This window comes from Lagopus muta, chromosome 24 (genome assembly GCF_023343835.1).
Source record: "Lagopus muta isolate bLagMut1 chromosome 24, bLagMut1 primary, whole genome shotgun sequence".
In the NCBI taxonomy this organism is placed as follows: domain Eukaryota; kingdom Metazoa; phylum Chordata; class Aves; order Galliformes; family Phasianidae; genus Lagopus; species Lagopus muta.
In genome coordinates this window covers 5,496,087-5,517,206 of record NC_064456.1, presented here as the reverse complement: position 1 = coordinate 5,517,206, position 21,120 = coordinate 5,496,087, and the positions used below count along the sequence as shown (strand labels likewise).

The 21,120-nt window shown below is 48.6% G+C and overlaps 1 long non-coding RNA gene across 1 annotated transcript; it reads right to left on the bottom strand.

The window, feature by feature from the left end:
• Window positions 1–1,828: 1,828 nt before the first annotated feature.
• Window positions 1,829–15,770, bottom strand: LOC125684331 (uncharacterized). The gene is made up of 6 exons (XR_007373284.1): window positions 15,524–15,770; window positions 12,345–13,893; window positions 11,827–11,882; window positions 7,712–8,384; window positions 7,032–7,289; window positions 1,829–5,402 (listed from the first exon to the last, which is right to left on the bottom strand). It is a non-coding gene; the product is annotated as an uncharacterized LOC125684331 (long non-coding RNA).
• Between the last annotated feature and the right edge of the window lie 5,350 nt (window positions 15,771–21,120).

Genomic DNA, 21,120 nt, shown 5'->3' with positions numbered 1-21,120 from the left:
AGAGGAAGAGCGAGGCACAGGGAGAACAGGGAAGTGCATGAATGGGAGAGTAAGAGAGGAGGGCATGCGGGAACGTCCATGTGAGAGAGAATGAGTGCATGAGAAATGAGCAAAAGGAAAAGTGTCAGCACAAGGAAATCAGGCAAGAAAGAAAAGGCACAGGAAAAAGATATAAGCCATGGGAGAGAGAATGGATGAAAGAAGATGGTATGCACGCACAAAAGAGAAAAACTGAGACAGAAAAGTGCACAGGAGAGAGAGCAAGCATGCAAGACAGTGCTAGTGTGCAAGAGATGGCAAGTACGCAAGAGACAGCAAAGACTGAGCATGGAGGGGGGAGGAAAAGACTAAGCAAGAGGGAGGGAGAAGTCCATGAGGGAGGGGAAGAGCAAGCACCAGAGAAAAATGGTATGAGGCAGTTAAAGACAAAGAGCATCCTCTCCTTCCATCATGGAGAGAAGCTGCACTACAGGGGGAAAGCACGTGGCTGAAGGAATGCAGTGAAGGTGGGGGAACATGCACAAGAGGGAAGAGAAAAGCATGAGGATGAAAAGGTGCATGAGAGCAGAAGTGAAATGGGAGAACCCATAGGAGAAAGGGGATGCGTGTGACAGAGGGACACCAAGCACAACAAAGGGGAAAAGTGCATGAGAGAAAGCGTGTAAAAGAGGACATGGAAGCTTGAGGGTAAGAAACTGCAGCAAGAGAGGAAAAGCATGTATGAGAGGGTTATCATGCAAGTCTGGGGGCAAGGGAAAGTTCACTAAGGAGGAAGGGAATGAGTGCAAGAAAGAGGGACTATACGCAGGACCACACAAGCAAGAAAGGGAAGGGGCTGCGTGAGAAGAAAAGTGTGTCCAATAGTCAGAACACATCAACAGAAGGAAAGTGAAAGAGGGAGGGGTTTGCAGGAAGGGTGGAAACCTGCCCACGAGAGAGAGAGGAAGCATGCAGTGCAAAGAGATGGAAAGTGTGTGTGCAAGAGAGAGGAAAACTTGAGGCTGTGAGAAGGAGCACGAGAGAGTTAGAAGAGAGAGGGAGGCTGTGCCTGTGAATAAGGGAAGCTACAAAGGGAAGCCACGTTAGGAAAAAATGGCAGAGCGGGCAAAAAATGAGAGAGGGGAAATGTGCTGACAGAGAGGGAAAGCCAAACCAAGAGAGCAAACATAAGCATGAGAGAAGAGGGGGAAGTGTGCCAAGAACTCCAAAGACAGTGAGGGAAGCCCAAGATACGAACAAAAGGGAGTGAAGGAAAATGAGAGGTACAGAGAAAAAAAACACATGCAGAAGAGAGATGTGACTCATGCGTAAAGAACAAAAAGAAAAGTACAGCATCACAGAAGAACTCTTACAGACAGGGAACATGAGCAAGTGGGACATGCAAGCGGCATATGCAGCTGAGCTAAATCATACACACATTCAACACAGCAAACATTTATTCTGTATTTCTATTTTATGTCTCTTCTTGTTTAGTTTAAAGCCCTTATCCCACCCTATGCTCCCTGATAAACAGCCCCTTCCCATGGGAGAAGAAGCATGTGCAAGAAAGGGAAAGGGTATGCAGGCAAGAGGAAAGGAAAGCACACACACAAGACTAAGAAAGCAAACCCAGGAGAGTTCAAGAACAAGAAAAAAAGCACTGGAGAAAAGGCACAAGAAGCAGCAATGGCATGAGATGGATTGCACAAATGAGAGGGGGAGCAGATCAGAGGGAAAGCAGACAAACCAGATCTCATGCAATAGTGAGGTTGCAGAAATTAGAAGAAAAGGATGAGAGAGGGCAAGGCAGCCAAAGATCTGTCTGATCTGTTCTGTTAAGAACCAGGACAAAAAAAAAAAAGCATTAAATGTCACCACATTTTCTTCACCTTACTTGCTAGGTGACCACCTTTACCAAGTGAGACAAGCACAGAATCATAAGGCTTGGAAAGACCACTGAGATCACCTAGTGCAATGATCAACCCGTGACTGTGACCACTGAACAGAAGAAACAGGCATCAGAGATGCTGCAGTAGCAAAGACCACAAAGACAGAGGGAAATCAGATATAGACAGAATCATAGAACAGCCTGGGGTGCAAGTGGCCTTTTAGATCATCTAGTTCCAACCCCCCTGCCACAGACAGGGGCATTTCCCACTAGAGCAGGTCGCTCAAAGACCCATCATGCCTGGCCTTGAATACTTTCAGGGAGGGGTGACCACTTCCAGCGTCTCACCACCTTCACAGCAAAGAATTTCACCCCACTATCCAGTCTAAATCTATCCTCTTCCAGTTTAAAGCCATTTCCTCTCGTCCTGTCGCTACCTGTACTTACAAAAAGTACGTCTGCAAAAGAGAAGCAAAGCAAGGGAGAAATTGCAAGAGCCTGGGAAGAACTCAATGAGAAAGGAGGAAACACGAGGGAAAGGGCAAGCAAGAGGGAAAGCCTCCGTGCAAGAGGGGAAGATTTTACAAGCAAGAGGAAAGCATGGAAGAGCTGAGGGAAGTGAGAGACCATGAGAGAGAAGACTTGATGATCCTTGAGGTCTTTTCCAACCCAACCTGCTCTGTGATGACTCTGGGAACACATGCGAGAGTGTGAGCACCCAACGGAGAGGAGGAAAGCAAAGAGAGGAAAAGCACTTGCAGCAGGGAAAGCATACCAGAGTAGGAGCACACGGACAAGGGCAGAAACATGCAATAGAAGATAACACAAGTAGGTGAGGAAATGCAAGCAAGAAAAGAAAAACGCAAAAGAGAGAGAATGCAAGACTGGAAAGCAAGAGGAAAAAAAGAATAGAAGATAGAAGGAATAAAAGATAGAAGAACAGAACATGGGAAAAACAGAGTGTGACAGGAAAAAGCAAGAGATAAACACATAAGTGACACGTGGAAGGCATGTCAGAAAACACAGGCGAGAGGGTAAGCTCTTCAAGAGAGCACAAGTCAGAGAGGAAAAGAGTCTAAGAAGGAGATTAACACAGGGTAAGTATTTCAGAGAGAGAGAAAACAAGAGCCAAGAGGGAAACAGCATGCGAGAGGAAGAGAGAAGAAGGGATGGGGAGCAAGAGAAGGAATGGAAGGAGCAGAGAAGAGAGAGAAAGGGTCATGTGGTGGAGGGAGCAGTAGAGAGAGAGAAACAGCAAAGGTACACTGCCAAAGACATGGGAGGGAAAGTGCAAGTAGGTGAGAAAGGGAGCAAGCAAGAAATACTGCTGAGAAACAGCAAAGGGGAAAGCGAGGCTCTGGGAGAGCAAAGTGCAAAAGAAAGAAGGAACACGTGAGAGCAGAAGTGCAAGTGAAATAAGGAAAGCATAAGAGAGGAGTGTAAGAGGGAGGAAAAGGAAAAAATGGTGGGCGATGTGTGAGGAGAGAAGCGGAAAAAGGAAGATTTCTTGTTGGAAAGTGCTGGGTTCTCCTAAGTGCTATCCATTTCACCTGGAACAAAATCCAGGCAGTATTCTTGCAGTGATCAGCCTGTTTTCATCTCACCACATGGCTAACTCTGTGCTTTGTTCCTTTGAAGAACAGGAGTCAGAGTAAAGTGATGATTAGCAGGGAATTTCTAATGCTGATTCATTATCATTCTACAGACAGTACAGAGAGAGATGGAGTAACTGGCAGCACGTTTTTGAAGTCACCTTTTGGAAAACCTGAGGTGGGGGAACTGAAGTTTTCTACCAGGGACAGAGTAGATTCTGCTCAGGACTGAAGTTGTAATGGATGATGACTGCAACTCAATAATTACGGATAAAAGTTGGAGTCACTGGCTGGGATGAGTTGGCTTTGCACAGGGAGCACAGGCTGACAGCACCAGCTATCTCAGAATGATGGGTTTAGATCAATTTTGCAGGAGGAAAAAGAACCAAGATCAAATACTCTCTGTAAATCAACACATTATCTGGTAAGAGAAAAATTGAGTTCTATGGTGATGTGAAACACCAAGGGCAAATATGCAGTGAGTAATAAAGATATGAGCAGAACGATCTCAGCAACACGAATACATGGGGCTTCATTTTCTCCATCACTGCACACAATTCACTCCAATGAACGCTAATGGGATTTGGATGCACACCACAAGAGAAAAACAATCAATGGATTCACCAAGGAAAGGTTATATAGATTAATACAAAACATGATAAGAAAAAATAACTGAAGACAGCGTCTTTTTATATCCTTAGAGTAGGTTCTGCAAATACTGACAATGAACTCAGCTGAACAGCCCAACAGGTGAGGCAGCACAGTTTGAGTAAGCATAAGAGGATCTGTCCCTACAAAATAACAAAGCGTCCCAGTGAAAAGGAAAATAAAATAATCTTTTATTCAGAAACAACAATAAAAAAGAATCAGAAACCAAAGCAATTACTTGTCTCTTGTATTAAGAGAGAGTTCAGCTTAGATAACAAACAGTCTCTGGCTCTCCAAACGCGCTGACAGCATTTGGGCATGTTTGAAGAACTGCTCTTCATTCGGAGCAGAGACCTGGCTGTCTCACTGTGCAGGTCCAGAGCCCAACCTCCCAGCCCCCAGTTCAATGGAATGCTTTTCATCAACGCTTTCTGCCACTGCAGCCACAAAGTGGCTCGTACGAATTGTACAAGATGGGCTGCTCTTAAAGAGGAGGTAAAAAATTCATTCACTTGACTGCAAATCAACATAACGTGGAATTAAATTGTTTAAAAATTAACCTGAAACACGCTGTTAAGACAAAATAAAGCATCTTAAATGACACTGAACTGTTGGGTTCTTGCACCAAAGACAAAGCGATTGCTGGTGCAGCTCAAGAGCACAGCTGTGAGGCTCAGGTCCCAAGAGGCACACAGGACATGCAGGAACACCTCTGTGCCATTGGGCTGCAGGACAGAACTGTTGGTGTGCAGTCTCAGTGCTCTCTCTGGGCAAATGCATATTTCCCCAGATCTCCATGTAAAACTCTGAACGTGTGGGGAAACACAGTCAGTTCTGACCCAGTGTTACAACAACATGACAGCAGGATGCACCATTTGTAAGCCATCTTCTGTATTCAGCCTGTGTCTGTATGTAAGCCTGTATAAAATTCACTACAAAGCAACATAAAAGTGCCCTAGACAAATGCACTGAAGTTGGACCCTGCTGGCAGTACATACCTGGGACTTCAGCTTAGTTAGCTGTGCTGCTTGGTCACAAATCAAACCAAGCAAAAGGGCAAAATAAGAATGCTGGTGTTTTCTAACAGTAGAGACGTTCTGAACCAACATTTCAAATTAACTATAAAGAGTGAGAAGGAAACTGAGACAAAGGGAAACATTAGCAAAAGAAATAACTAATCACGTTGTTGTTACCTGATCAGCTGTGGTCTCAGAAGGAATTACTAGTGCAATATCCCCTCCATTTAAATTAAGCTGGTCACCATTAGCTGCCTCAAAATCATGCAGAACTTCAACCTAAAGGAAATACCAAATGTACAGAAATGATCAAAACACAGACACTGTGAAAAAAGAAAAATGCACTCTTTCACTTCTTTCTTTATGGAAATATACGGCCACAGACACGTACATTCAAGCTGTTCATGTCCACATCAAAGTTTCTAATCACAGTTTATGAAACAGGTACAGCTTCAGTAAATCTTCCTGAAACTACTGAAAGAAACCAAACCTCCTTTCCCAAGGTTGCAGAATCCCACAGGTGCTGCCTCTTGGACAAGTCCTGTTCCATTATTCCTACCGTGCAGGGAACTTGCCTTCATTTCCCACTATCATGCCTAGACCTGAGGAGAGGGATGGCAGCATTTTGCCAATAAGCTTGGAAAAGAATCACAGGAAATGTCCCTTCAGACCCTTCCTTATGCTGTCTGCTGGATACTGTGATTGATGGAAACATCCCTGGAAATTAGAGGGAGAGGTACAGCACCAGTTTCAGTACAAGACAAAAGAAGTGAATAATGGGAACCACAGCTCCTGGTTGTCCTGGAAAGAACTCCCATTCACTGGCAGATAGGAATGCCAAAAACATCTCCCTGTCAAAGAGGTGATTATTGAAACATTTGTGGGGTTAGCACACTGTCCTGAACAGACCATTTAACTAAATAGCTCTTCTTCCTGAAGAGAGGCACTATCCTAGTTTTCTCAAAGCACAGACAGTTCCGTGGTCACTGCAATAATGAAACAATACAGCATCGAGAACCAGATGGCAGTCGTGCATTCTGCTGCTTCTTATTCATGTTTGACTCAGGGAAGCGTGACAAAAAACCAAAGATGAACAACAGATGAGCAGGTCTGCACCAAAACTGCACAATTCTGGTCACTCTAACCTTAATGTCATTCTCACTGTTTGCTGAAAATCTTGACCAGTGACCTTGGATCAGAAGGAATGGCATATTTATGGAGTGCTATGGGACTAACTAGTCTGAAGTATACAAACGATAGCAGGAAGCATATGAAGTTCATCTAGCCTCAAGGAGCGTTTCTCCTGCTCACTGATTCTGAAGTGAAGGAACCTTGTGAACCAGGAATCTCTGTGGCTCTTACCAGCCAAGCAGAGGATTTCCCTGCAGCTTCATTAAGCTTTTCTGCCTGAATACTCTAACAGTTCGTAAGGACAGCAATACTAAGGACATGAAAGGACACTTCAACTTCATTACAGTGAATTGTTGAAGTCCCACAGATTTCAATAGGGTTGGAACTTCCTCTACAGATTCTCAGGCCAGAAAAATGCCTTTTTGGTACTGTTAGCAAACGATCCTATGATACTGCTGACTGAATCGCTGGCAGTGGAATTTTACTTAAAAGATTCACTGTCAGTACTGATTTGGCGAGATGAAAGGAGACCTCTAATGATTCTTACAGCTACAGAGGGATATAACCAGCAAAATCCAAGTGCAGAAAATGTTTCTCAAAGTTCACGTATGGAGAAGAAACAACCAAAGGTTGGGTGGGTGCATGTGCATGCAAGCATGTGGCTGTGAAACCAGGTGTCCTTTGGCCTCAGTAAAACATCGTAATGCCTCAGCTGTCAGACACATCCACAGAAGCTAGATGTGAAAAGATGTCTAAAAGAACAACAAACCAGCAGACCTTCAAGAGAAAGCCCTGTGCCATGTCAGAAGCTGTGCCTCCTGCTGACGCAGGCTGATCTTGAGAAGGTGCAGTCTGCACTTCTTCAGTTGGTTCCTGCTCACTTCCAACTTGGCAAGTTTCACTGTCACTGCCCTGAGTGCCCATCTCTGCTGCAGCATCTTTGGACTCGTTCATGATCACACCGTGTTCTTCTCCTGCCCCTTCGTTGTTCGATGCTGGCTCCATTACTACTGAAGGGATGCTGCTGACCTTTTCCTAGGACAAGAAATAAGATACAACAAAAGCACCACAAGAGTATTTCCTACTTCATTTCAAGTTGAAAAACGTTTCTTTACTTCTGCTGCAGGTGGGATTCTTACCTCAAGACAGAGAACAATAATTGTGCAGAAAAGTACAAGTTCTAAGAGCTTAGAGGAACACAAGGTGCAAAGCAGAAGTGACCTGGACCTCTTTCAGGGCTGTCCCAGTGTCTGGTGTGAAATCCATCACACAGCAGAGCACCTTCAGGACTGAGGGAGGTTGTTGCCAAGAGCCTTGGGACACATTACTGTACAAGACTTACTATGGAATGTTTAAGGGAGAAACCAAAAGCAGTGGGTGGGTTGAGGTGATTGAGGGATGAGGCACAGATAACAGCAGAAATGGGCTGCTTGCATGTAAGCATGGACAGTTGTTACCTGGCCATGTCCTGCACCTGATGAGTGTGGTCTGTCCTATCTTCTCATCAAGTTGCTTGCTAACTCCTCTCCAGGGTGAGGGCTGTCTGTTGTTCTTGCCCATGTGTGCACTAGGCTCAGACCGTGGATTGGAGGGCCTGTGTGCCCATCTGCCAGCTGCAGGAGAGATCCAGGTGCCAGCCACTGGAGACACTCAGGTGAGTGGACTTGAGTGACGTCAGCACGTACATACGAATACATGTCTTCTCACTAGTAGAGCTCTACCTGCTCAGCCAGAGGTGAACGTGACGAGGCCTCTGGTAATGCTTGTGTTTGTGTGAGTACCCCGTGTGCCTGTCTTTGATTCCCATGGCTGTCTGTGTGTACAAATATGTCTGTGTGCTCTGTGTGTGCACTGAGAATACATGCTCATCCTCACTGCTTGCTGGACCCTGGGGCATGGAGCTGCATCAGTCTGGCCTGTGCTGGAGCTGCTGGATCTGGCTGGATTCCTCTAATGCTCCCCACACAACAACATGAGGTACCTGGGAAACATCAATCTCCTTTTCTTCTCCCTGAGGTTTGTCACCTCCAGCAGCAGCCTCCTGTCCCGTGGGAGCAGCACCCTCACCAGCTCCTGCTGCCACCACCACGCTGTCTTCCACTCCACCGCCCCATCTGCAGCACTCACCACCTGCAGGATAAAAGGAGAAACCTTTCAGGACATGAGCTGTGCATATCAGCTGGAGATACCCTGTACTCTGCAATCTCCTTAGGTGCTGCCGGCCGCAGGCTTTGGTTTCACTGGGGTTTCTCCTGACCCAAGGGGGAAAGCAGCACTGGAGGCTGCCATCCTATACCTGAAGCACCATGTAGGAGCACATGGGTAGGCTTGCACGACAAAGCTCATTTACAGGCAGGAGAGGGACATTTACAAAAGCTTCCTGTCAACATGCAGTAGAGTTTCAGATGGGTATTGCTAGTGTAGGAAACATTTCTCAAGGCTCATGTGTTCTCACTGCCTCTTCTTTCTCACGCCTATACAACGGCCTCCTTCCACTGCTCTCTGGAACACTTATGGGACTGCATTCTCAGGGCTGATTTGCCTCCAAGCTGTGTGGGGTGAGAAATTCCCTGCAGGTTCAAGGTGAGTTGAAGCTGGGCAAACTGTCCGGAGGTCCCCTGTGCTACTGCAAGTCCGCTCTAGGGAACAGGCTGCAAGTCTGCTCCAGCTGCTGTCTGCCATCTCTAGACCTGGACTGCCTTCAAGAGCATTAGACTCCTTTTGAACAGAGATGTGCAACTTGGGCTATGTGAGCTGGAGCGAATATACAGCTAGATGAAGGTTAGAAACATTCAGATGTCATCAGGTATCAGAAAATGTTAGCCTATAGCTAGGCTGAGTTTAAAGAAGAAAGAAACGTAAATAAAGACCCAAGCAGATTTGATAGGACTGAATCATTTGTCATTAGTCTGTGCTGAAAAGTCAGCATGCATTTTCTTTCAGTTATTGAAAGGTGGATAGAAAAGTACCTTCCTGAAGGTCACTGTTAAATCCTTCCTCCAGCACAGGTAATTTATGTATCACCCCAACATTTCTGTTGGTACACACTGGTATTTGTTTACAGTGATACACTTGAATTAAGTTTATTGGAGATTCATCTCGATGGTGAAGGTAAATAAAAAAACACATTCTGTCAATTCAATTAACTTCAGGAAGTTTTTAACACTAAAGAAAAGCTGTTTTCTAGGTACCAGCGTCAAGCTAAGTTCAGCAGAAATTCAGTTCACAGCCTGATGCTCTGTTTCCTCAGTTTGATTTTCCACCCAGGAATGAGACTAATGCAGCTCTCTGAGCTCAACCTGAACTGCCTGCATTTGTTCACCATCATTCTTCAGTCACTGTTGTTCAGCTCTATCTACCCCTAGTGGCTGACATTAACTGATGTGGTAAATAAACTCTTCTGCAGTCCTTGGAAGCAGGAAATACTCCAGTGCTTTGCAGAAACCACTGGAGAAGTTTTAGCTTGAACTGAAAATTCTGCTAGGGAAGGATGCTCTGCCACAAACAGAAGTATTATCAAAAGATATGGACAGATGTTGACATCTTCTCCTGTCACTTGTAAGGCATGCAAACCTGTCTCACAGAGCATTGCCAATTTAGCAGTCTTGACCCAGGCTAGTATTCAAATAAATGGTGGTTGTAAAAGCCTTGGAAGAGACCAGTATGAAAGGAGGGGAACAGAATGCCTGTCAGATTGATTTCATCACATGTGCTTCTAACAGCATGCTGCACACACTGATCTTGCTGCCTGTTGTGATTAGGATCAGCATTTATTTTCTATTTACTGCATTTGTATAGCCAATTTTCTCTTACGGTGGAGGAGAATTTTAATTGACATGAGTCAGCTCTCAAACAGGCAGCACTGAAAGGGTGATGCCCTCAACAGCTGTAGCTGTAACTCACTGAATGCACAGCACGTTCACATATGCAGAACTGGGTATTCCCCGTGCCTTACAATACAGAACCAAAGCAAGAGAGATAATTAAAACATGGCTTTTACAAAAGCATGTGTGCTAGTGCTGAATGAACCTCACTATTAGTATCAAATGTCTTTGATAAAGAAAAAAAACAAAACTAAACTCAACTAAAAAGAGGGAGACTCAGTTCCACTGAAATCAGAACAAGAATCCCACACCTAGCTGCAATGGGCCAAGTACTTGCAGGTATTTCCTGCCTTCGTTTTGAGAACCAACTCTACAAACCTGTCTTCCATACCAATACACAGACTAAGAGTATCCTAAACCAGCTATCTGCAGAAGGGTTACTGAAATCTGCACAGCCACACAGGAGAAAAAACAAGGGCCATCCAATGTAATGAAGGCTGTGATAACAGAGCCACGTGGCTTTGAGTTGCAGTAACAGTGAATGCTTCTTTACCCAGGCTGCAGCTGGCTGCATTATCCTCTAATAGAACTGTCAGCTCAGTGCAGTGCCCAGACTCAGCAGCAGCAAGAATGAGGCCATGAAGAGCAGGAGAGCAGCCGAGTCTGCAGCTGGGGGTCTGCGAGGAGCTCACTGAGCTCTCCCCATTTTCCAGAGCTGAAGATCTTGCTCCACGGCTTGATTTAGAAAAGGACTGGGTAATTTTTAGGACAGTTAGTCATAATTACAGCTCAGCCATCTCATATAAGATCAAGAACTAATTATCATGCTTTAGGGAGCACACCAACTGCTTGCAAAGTCTTGGAAGGCTTTTGGAGTAATACTGCAGAACTGGTTATGAAAGTTGCCTCAGAAGGACAGTCCTCCACTGGAGCCAGAACATCAGCTTAGCAAACAGCCTGATCCCTGACAGCACCTCTTCTGCATTCAGTAATACTGCTCCTCTAAGCAGGTTAAGCTGACCAGATAGAAGTTACTTTACAAGGGCACCTAGTTTGGAACAGAGGAAAGATGCATTTCAAAGGCTTAGCCTTTGTGCTCAGGGCAGAGCAAGGTATTTCTTGGCCCAGGCTTGGCAGTGATAAGACAATGCCAGAGAAGCAGTGCAGCTCACATTCGCAGCGCATCAACACCTGTAGCTATAGAAACTGGGTTTGAGCTACCTCTACATGCCCACCTAAAGGGAAATTAAGTATGTCCCTGAGTTTTTCAGTTGCTTTGTAATTTACCTAATTCAGTGCCAGATTCATAGTTTAGAAAATGAACTTGTGGCATGATTATTTTCAGCTGTGCAAGGAAAAACAAAGGATGAATCCAAATTCCTTTTCCTTTTTAAAGATGCTTAGACAAAGGCTAGACAAATTCAAGGGAAACGTAAAAGCGACTGTGAATCTATGCAGCATATTCTCTCTTTACCACAAATGTCAATAGAAACAGCATTATACCACTGTCTGTTCATGCATCTGATTGTTTTCTGCCCCAAAATATTTATCAGTCTGTACTGCTGCAACAGGCAGTTTCTAAGGTAGGTCTTGCATTGAATGAGAAATGTTCTGGTACCACAGCTGGGTCACAGTCATATTGTATTCTCTGCACACTGATTACATGCAGATGACATACATATATTTTTGCCACACTCCTCTTGAAGATATTAAAGCACAACAGCATTCCTGAGGCTGCTCATACGTACCTCGCTCTCTTCCTCAGCAATTCCAGTTGTCTCCTTATCTCTGCCTCGATACTCTCCTGTATAAAGAGGAAATATGGTCACCATCTTACTCATGCTGAGGGAATCACTGCAGGGAAACTGGCATTAATCAAGCTCAGTGGAAGAATGGCAGGTATGGGATGTGCTGAAATGAATGGTGGGAACTAAATGGGACAGCATACAGGGAGTGGAAAGATTCTCACTGCTATATATCAGAAATAAAGGTAGCTGTAAGACAAAAACAGAACAAGAACACAGCAAAAAACCACGAGAAATAAAGCCTGCTAATTACATAATGATCACCACACTGGAAGTGCTCGTGTCAATTTTATTTGCTTTTGCTATCAGTATTCTCATAACAGCACCATACTGGATGAATGTTTGTATTAAGCAACAGCCCAGAACATTGCTGACCTTACAGTTTTCCAGCTACCTCACATTTCTCCCACCCAAGACTCAGAATGTTCCCATCATAACCTGCTGCTGCCCCTGTAACTCACCAGTTTGCAGGAAAACTTCCTGGAACACTTCTTCCACACACGTTGGGCTGAAACACACAGCAGGGGATTGTTCAAAGAGGTGGGTCACAAAGCTCATCAGTTGGTGCAGAATCACTTTCCTCCAGGCCCACACTCAGCTGTACATGCAGTGGGTGCCTGACATTTGAAACAGCAGACATGTGTCGGTGGCTCTAAATCTGGCACCCATGAAGATGCCCAAGGGATCAATTGCTCTGAACAGTGATGCTCTCCACCCCAAACAATACTTCTTACAGCACAGATGGGATCTATCACAAGGTCCTTTCCTACAGAAGCTGTAAACCTGCACGAGTTCCAGGTTTGCAAGAGGAAAAAACGTACAATTTCCTAAACGCTGTGGGACAGTTGTGCTCCTGCTGGTTTCCAATTCTACTGTAGCATTCTGGGATTCAGACAGCAACATCCCTTCTGCTTGAGCTTGGATTCAGTTCTGGCTATTGCTCAGCCTGGATCAAGAGGTTCAGGTCCAGTTTAGGTCAACAAACAGTCAAGATGGCTGTAGTTCATGTCTCATTTGGAAGACTTGGAAGTGCTTTTCTCTTCTGCTCAGTCTTGGCTTCCTGCAGATTGCAGGATATTTCTAAAGATGCTTTTCAGAGGAAAAGTAAATCTAAGCCCCCTTATAGAAATCTCTTTCACTAATAAACGTTGAGGCTGCTCTGCAAACATACATATGTCAGATTTTCCAAAAGCCCTGTAAGGGTGAAGACAAGCCATGCAGATCTGTGTGAGTGCAGGTAGAGCAGATCGCCATCTTCAGCACTTGTGATCAGACCTCAGTGCTCAGCCTCCAGCTCACTGCCTCCACACACCTGCCACACCAAAACTCCTGCACGTTTCATCTGAAATGCTTGCATGTTATCTTGTTTAATAAAAGGATGCTGCGTTATATCCAAACTTCACTTCACTCGTGTGTTTTCTAAGCTCATCTTCCTGCAGTCACCTCATAAGACCCAGACCTGTCCAGATGCCAGGGCAAGGCAGCTGCTGACAGCAGTGTTACCATGCAAACCCCTCACAGCTTTATCCTGCTAGAACTGCAGTGTGACATCACCTTTTCTTTTATACATACAGGATTAATTCTTCTTTCAAGCTGCCAAACCATGCTGCAAAGACCTGATTTTTACATTAATTTTAAAACAGACTGCAGAGGGTCTCAAACAGAAAAAAATCCCACGAGCTTCAACAAGCTCCAAAATATAATTATTTCTTACTGCAGCAAAGCATGCATGCTTGCTACAGCATGTTGCTCTTTTTTGTTTTTTAACAGGAGAGGTAAACAAATATCTCTATTGCCTCATAAAAGCCATGTGTCTGATGGCAATGGCAAGCTGGTACAGAAACAGGAGATGGACATGGGGGACAGATCACTCACCGCAGCCTGCTCTGTTGGCTCATCTGGCTCAGCAGGGATGGCCTCCTTTCCCACAGCAGCAGCAGCAGGGGTTTCCTCCACCTTGACTTCCCCAGGTGGAGCTTCTTCAACCTCAGTCTTTTCTTTTACGGATTTCTAAGTAAACAGTGGAAAATTTGTTGAGGTGGGGAGAGAAGAAGGGAATGGGAGCTCTGCCTGGCACTGCAGTGCTGCTTCACTCCTAGCAGACTCAGTGCCAATGGCTTTGCCAGGAAGAGGACAGCCTTACATTACTAATCATCATCTACAGAGTATCTTCATTCTCAGTGTCCTGCACACAAACTGAGTCAGTCCTACATCCCTCCCTCACAAGGAAAGAGTGCTAGCTTCCTGAGTTATTGAAAGCAGCAGCAGAAATGGGGGAGAAGTACTCAGTTTGCTCAGAAATGCTCTAGAAAGTGAGGGCAAAGTGAGGAGTGTCCCAAACTATGATTTCAAACAGGATTTTTGAAATTATCCCCTATCCCCCTAATTCCACTGGTTCTCAGACAAAAAGATCCCTTCTCTGTTGAAAGGGTGCAGACTCTGTTTTCACATAGGCAACTACTAACTGCATGAATTCTGACATTGAACATCATAGAATGGCTTGAATTGGAAGGGACCTAAAGACCATTCAGTTCCAATCCCCCTGCTATAGGCCACCCATTAGATCAGGATGATCAGGACCAGAGGCACCCAGAGCTTCTCCAGGCAGCCTGTTCCAGTACCTCACCACCTTCTGAGAGAAAAAAAGTCATCCCTAGTTTCTTTTAATGCTTATTGCATCCCGAGATCTCAATCACCTACAAAGCTTCAGTTTATCGGCCATGCTTCTTCTGCAATTCTTACCCTCTAAAATTCTGGCCTATGCTTATTCTTTAGGAAGTGTATCTAGTAAACATCACCAGTCCTGCAAGATGTTTGGTCCTGCAGCAAAACAGCTCCCAGCAAAAGTGCTATTTCTGCTGGGGACAAAGCCTTGCAAACACACACAGCTAAAGGAGGGAGCTGCAAGCCGTGCTCAGCATATTCATCTATAAAGATGGCTGACTCAGCCAGATAAAATAACCCCAGTAAATCTATTTGCTATGAACAAAGGATTGTTTACTTGTCCTAAACTGACTCTCTGCACTTCTGAGCAGCCTTTTGCAGCACAGAAGTACCTTCAGACAGTCACTGAGCACTCTGTTGCTCTACCAACAATTCTGAACCCACAGCACCTCAAAGCCCCTTCAAGAGCCCCCAGCTACTGCCCTGCACCCTCCAGTTCTCCCTGCTGCCCCGTAAGAACCTCAGGATGCCAGCAGCACCTCGTGCCTTAGGATGCCCGGTGGATTTCACAAGGATGCACTCATCTCCTGCATCGTCATCACTCACAAAAATATCCAACGGTGCTGACCCGAGCCGGGGGCTCAGTGGTGACAAACAGGGAAAACTGCCGCGCTGCAGCGTGTGCCCAGTGCCTCCGGTCCCGCTGCTGGGCACCGCCGGGCGCAGCCGGGCTCCGTCCTCTCCGCGCCTCCCTGCACAGACCGATGGCCGCGCCCGGGATCCCCTCGAGCCTCCTCTTCTGCAGGCTGAGCCGCCCCAGCTCTCCCGGAATCCCACCCCAACCATTTCCCACGCGCTGCCGAGGAGGGGAGGGGATGCGGGGGAGGAACGGGACCGGCGCTCGCAGTGCTACGACACGGCCGTTCGCGCCGCCCCGTCCTTACCCGGCGGAGGGCACGGGGACGGGGTGGCTTACCGGAGCTGCAGAAACGACCGCGGGCAGAAGCGCCGAGAAACGAACGGGAAACGTTTAATCCACGAACGCACAGAGCGGCAAACAAAGACACGACCGCGTTCCCAGCCGGCTCCCGTCCGAACGGCGACTGCGGAGGACGGCTCGGTGCCGACCGGGGACGGACGAAGCCCCGCGCCGCCTTCCCCTGAGCGCCCGGCGTCCCCGAGGCACGGCGCGGGAGGCGGCGGGGACGCGGGGCGGCGGCGGGAACGCGGCTCCGCCGGCGCCATCGCGGTGGCCCCGCGCCCGCGGCCGCCATTGCCGGAGAGCCCGCGCTCGGCCCCGCCTCCGCCGCGCCGCTATTGGTCGTGCCGCGGAACGGGGTCCTTTCGTGCGGCGGTCGCGCCGTCGTTGCGTCATCGCCGCGCGCGTCCCGGATGGCCCTGTCCGGCTGCCCGCGCCGATGCCTGTCGCCGCGCGCCCGCTCCGCCGCCCGTCGTCACACGAGCTGCGGTTCTGGCGGCGGCAGCAGGAACTCAGCGCAGCCCTGCAGAGAGCGGTCCGGCGGCACGGGAAGAAGATGACGGCCGTGCAGTGCGAGTGCCTCCGCGGTGTCTGCAGCCCGCGAGGAGCCGAGCGGGGCCGGGGAGAGGAAGGTGTGCGAGTCCCGGGCGGGGACGCGCGATGGCAGCATCTGCGGCAGGATCGGCTGCTTCCTCCTCCTGCGCTCCTGACGCCGCGCGCTGGTTTCCTTTAGAAGCACCCCGGAAGCCAGAGCCCACTGTCACATCTGTGGGGTTCCACGGGACGCACAGACGCGGGGTAAGTTTAGCTTGGATATCAGGACGGTCTTCAGTACAGAAAGGGTTGTTAAGCGCTGGCATGGGCTGCCCAGGGAGGGGGATGAGTCGCCGTCCCTGGGTGCGTTTAAAAACCGTCTGGATGCGGTGCTCAGGGCCGTGATTGAGAGGAGGGAGCAGCCTGGAAGGAGCGGTCCCTGAGAGCAGCCCTGCAGAGCCGGACCTGGGGGTCTTGATGGATGAAAAGCTGCACATGAGCCAGCAGTGTGCTCCTGCAGCTGGGAAAGCAAGTGGGATCGTGGGCTGCATTGGAAGAGGGGTGTCCAGCAGAGACAGGGAGGTGATCGCCCCCGTCTGCTCTGCTCTTGTGGGGCCCCATCTGCAGCACTGCGTCTGCACATCCAGGTCTGGAGCCTCCAGTACAAGAAAGACAGGGAGCTGTTGGAGAGGGTCCAGAGGAGAGACACAAAGATGATCAGGGGACTGCAGCACCTCCCCTGTGAGGACAGGCTGAGGGAGCTGGGTTTGTTCAGCGTGGAGAAAAGAAGGCTGCGGGGTGACCTCATTGCAGCCTGCAGTACCTAAAGGGAGCCTACAAACAGGAGGGGAGTCAGCTCTTGGAAAGGGGTGATAACAGCAGGGCAAGGGGAAATGGTCTGAAATTGAGGGAGGGAAGATTGAGGTTGGATGTCAGGGGGAAGTTCTTTACAGAGAGAGTGGTGAGGTGCTGGAACAGCTGCCCAGAGAGGCTGTGGATGCCCCGTCCATCCTGGAGTTGTTCAAGGCCAGGCTGGATGGGGCCCTGGGCAGCCTGGGCTGGTATGACATGTGGAGGTTGGTGGCCCTGCGTGTGGCAGGGGGTTGGAGATTCGTGATCCTTGGGTCCCTTGCAGAGCCTGTCCATGCTGTGTTTCTGTGAGGGCGGTCAGAGTTAGAGTGTGTTTAGGTCGTGGTTGGACTGGATGATCTTGAAGGTCTTTTCCAACCTGAGTGATGCTGTGATTCTGCGGGGGCGCTGTGTGTTGGACTGCTGTTCATTGCAGAGCACCAGCACAGGGCAGGCCTGGGGACTGGGCTGATGGGGATGGAGAGGGCAGTGTGCGGCCGTGGGCTCCTCAGGTGGTCCCAGGAAACATCTCCACGTGTCTGCAGCTGTGTGGAGGTGTGCGTGTCTCCTGCTGTACCAGAGATGGAGGGGATGGCGCTGACTGAGGGCAGGGACTGGAGGCAGCACAAAGGCGCCGTGAGGCGGCCGCAGTCAGTCCAGCCGCAGCACAGACAGGTGGCCCTGCTTTGGGTTTGGCAGTGTGGAGAAATGTTCTCCATGTAGTTGTGCCCCTGTGGCTTCTTTCTGATGTGCCTGGGAAGTCCCACTGGAATAGGCTGCTGCATGAGGCAGAGGCCTGATACAACATCACTTGTGTGGGTGGAGTGTTACTATCTCCGTGTTCATCTATTATGTTTGTTTGTTTCATTTCAACTCTGTGTTGCCAATCTGCCTTTGCTGAATCCTTTCCTTGTGGCCTCAGGCAATAATCAAGGGGTCTCAAGTTTCAGCGCTGAGCAAGAAGCGCAGGCACTCAGGAAGGCCATGAAGGGCTTTGGTAATCACAGAATCACAGAATCACGAGGTTGGAAACGACCTGCAAGATCATCTAGTCCAACCACCCTCCCATTCCTATTAGTACCACAAGCTACTAAACCACATCTCGTAGCTCCTCATCCAGGCGCCTCTTGAACACTACCAGGGATGGCGACTACACCACCTCCCTGGGCAGCCATTGCACTGCCTGACCACCCTTTGAGAGGAAAAGTTTCTCCTAATATCCAACCTAAACCTCCTCTGGTACAACTTCTGGCCGTTTCCTCGGGTCCTACTATTTGCCTGGGAGAAGAGGCCAGACCCTTTTGCACCACAGCCTCCCTTCAGGAAGTTGTAGAGTGCAATGAGGCCTCCCCTGAGCTCCTCTTCTCTACACTGAACAATCCCAGCTCCCTCAGCCGCTCCTCATCAGCCTTGTGCTCCAGACCCCTCACCAGTTTCGTTGCCCTTCTCTGGACACGTTCCAGGGCCTCAATGTCTTTCCTGTAGTGAGGGACCCAAAACTGAACACAGCACTCGAGGTGCGGCCTCACCAGTGCTGAGTACAGGGGGATGATCACCTCTCTGCTCCTGCTGGACACACTATTTCTAATGAAGGCCAGGATGCCATTGGCCCTCTTGGCCACCTGGGCACACTGTTGGCTCATGTTCAGCTGAGCATCAACCAACACCCCCAGGTCCCTTTCCTCTTCACAGTCATCCAACCACTCATCCCCAAAGTAAGTTGATCTCCTTCCCTCCACGGGCCAACTTTTATTTTTTCCCCAGCACTGGGAATGGCTGCAGCATAAATGGTGGTTTGTTAGAGGGAAGCGTAGCTGCTTGCATTGCTCTGCTGCACAACTGCCCTAAAAATCATTGGGCAGTGGAAGCAGAAGTGCCCTTCATGTCCCAAAATGCAGCTGCTCTGGTGGTGTGGTCCTGGCAGCTTTGTGTGCACAGATGGAGTCCTGGGGCTGTTGAGAGCCGGCTGTGTAGGGGCCTGGAGGTGGCACAAGAGCAGTGGGCACTTTGATTCTTGTGCAGGCAGCCTGACCAGCTTCCATTTGTTTCTTGCAGGCACGGATGAAGGTGCCGTCATCGAGATCTTGACCAAACTCAATGTTCGCCAACGTCAGCGCGTTCTGATCACCTCCAAGAGCACTCCTGGCAGGGTAGGTGCTCTGCAGAGATGTGAACGTGGTTGTGTCACTTGGTGAAAAGCGAAAGACGACCCAGCCTCCACCAGAGAAAGGTCGGCAGAGACTTTACCTGACCAAGGTTGTTTTGTTCCTGTTCAGTTCAGAGCAGCTGTCGATGCGAGGAGGGTTGGAGCCTGAAGAGAAGCGGTGAGCAGCTCAGTTCCTTCTGTCCTCCAAGGCCGTGCCTCTGCCAACTGCTTTCTCCTCTCCTGGCCGTCCAGGATTTGATTGATGACTTGAAGTCGGAGCTGAGTGGGAATTCTGAGAGGGGATCATTGGGACAATGACTGCCAGCACCATGTATGGCATGCAGAACTAAGGAGGGCGGTGAAGGCTTGGAAGTCTTCCTTTCGTATGGCTTAAGTTCTGGCCAAGGACTTCCTGCTTTGCTGTGTACATCTTCTTATGGATTAAACTCCTAAAGAAACCTGGTTGCACGTCACGAGCAGTTGCTGGTATCTGAAACCTTGCCTTGGCGATTCCCTAGGGAGCAGGAACAGATGAAGGTTGCCGATGGAAACTGTGGCTTCTCCCAGCAATGAAGAGATTCGTTGCTTTGATGAGAACTGCAAGCTTCGTAAGCAGAGCAAAAGGCCAGGCCTTGTTCTGCTGCCTGACATCAGTGTGTGTGTGCAGGCAGATGTGAAGAGGAAGAGTCTGGGGAGCTTTTAGGTGTGACAAACTGGCCAACCTGGGTGTTGCTGTTTGTGCAGAGAGAAGCTAGACTGGAATTTCACCAGGAACTGAACTGGTGTAACTGAAATTGGGAGGAGCATTCTGTCTGTCGGGGGACGTGTGGCTCTCTTGCCAGTTTCTTGCTGTCTGCGCTTCTTAATTGGAGGCTGCAGCACTGGTGATGATGGCTGGAGCGCTGCAGTGATGCTGAGAGCTCTGGCCCAGTTCTGCACTTAGCAGGTTATGGCTGGTAAATGTTGTGGGCAGCACCCAGGTGGTGGCCCTGCTCATAACAGATGCTGTGTGTGTTCTTGTGACCGCCATTGGGGTAGAGGGGAGAGGAGCTAAAAACTTGATTGGCAGCACAAAGCAGCAGGTCTTGAAAATGGTAATAGCTGTGCTAGGCCAATTAGCAAGACCGTTAGCAATGAAAATGAATTATTTCTGTGGGAGGATCCTGATGTAGCTGACAGTGCTGCAGGAATGATAGAATGTTCATGCAGTACATGAGGAGCTCGTTGTTGCAAAGCGGTCCTTTGAATCTCTCTGACTTTCTGCCATGGATTCTTCCCCCTGGTTTTTGATGGTACAGAGGCACTGCTGACAAGGACATAACAGACAGCATTAAATCTGAGATGTCAGGAGACCTGGAAGGTGCTTTGCTGGCTGTGGGTGAGCGCCCTGCTTTTAAACCTTCTCTACAAAGCAATGAAATGATGAGAGGTGCTGTGTCTTCCCTCGAGCGGCTGTTACGTGGTTTCAGGAGGCAGACGTGGTTTGTCTTTGTTTGTGGGCACAAAGCCAGGCTGGTGGGACTTGGAGCACCCTGGTGTAGAGGGAGGTGTCCCTGCCTACTGCAGGGGGGTTGGAACTCGATGATCGTAGGGGTCCCCTCCAACCCAAACCACTCTATGATTCTGTGCTTCACAGTCAGGTGAGAAAGCTTTGTGCTTTATGGCACGGTGTGCTTGGCCAAAGGGAGCTTTGGCAGCAGAGGTTTGCTGTCAGGAGACATGAAGGCCTTCGTGCAAATCCTGCTGTGCTGCTGTGCTGCCAGGCACAGAGACATCAGCTCACAGCACATCACTGACTGCATGCCTGCACTGCAGCTGCTGTTTGTTCACCTGGAGTTGCATCTTGACAGAAGAAACAGCTGCACCAAGAAAGTGCTGCAGCGGTGTGGAAAACCTCCTGCTTTTACTGGCCTTAATCCTCTTGTTCTTGTCTCTCCTTACAGTCAGGCGCATGCGAAACGAGCCTGTGTGCTTTGCTGGAAGACTGTGTAAATCCACGGAGGTAAACAGATTGTGGAGTAAGATTGCTTGCTTCTTTCTTGCATTTCCGTGCTCGAGTCAGCCA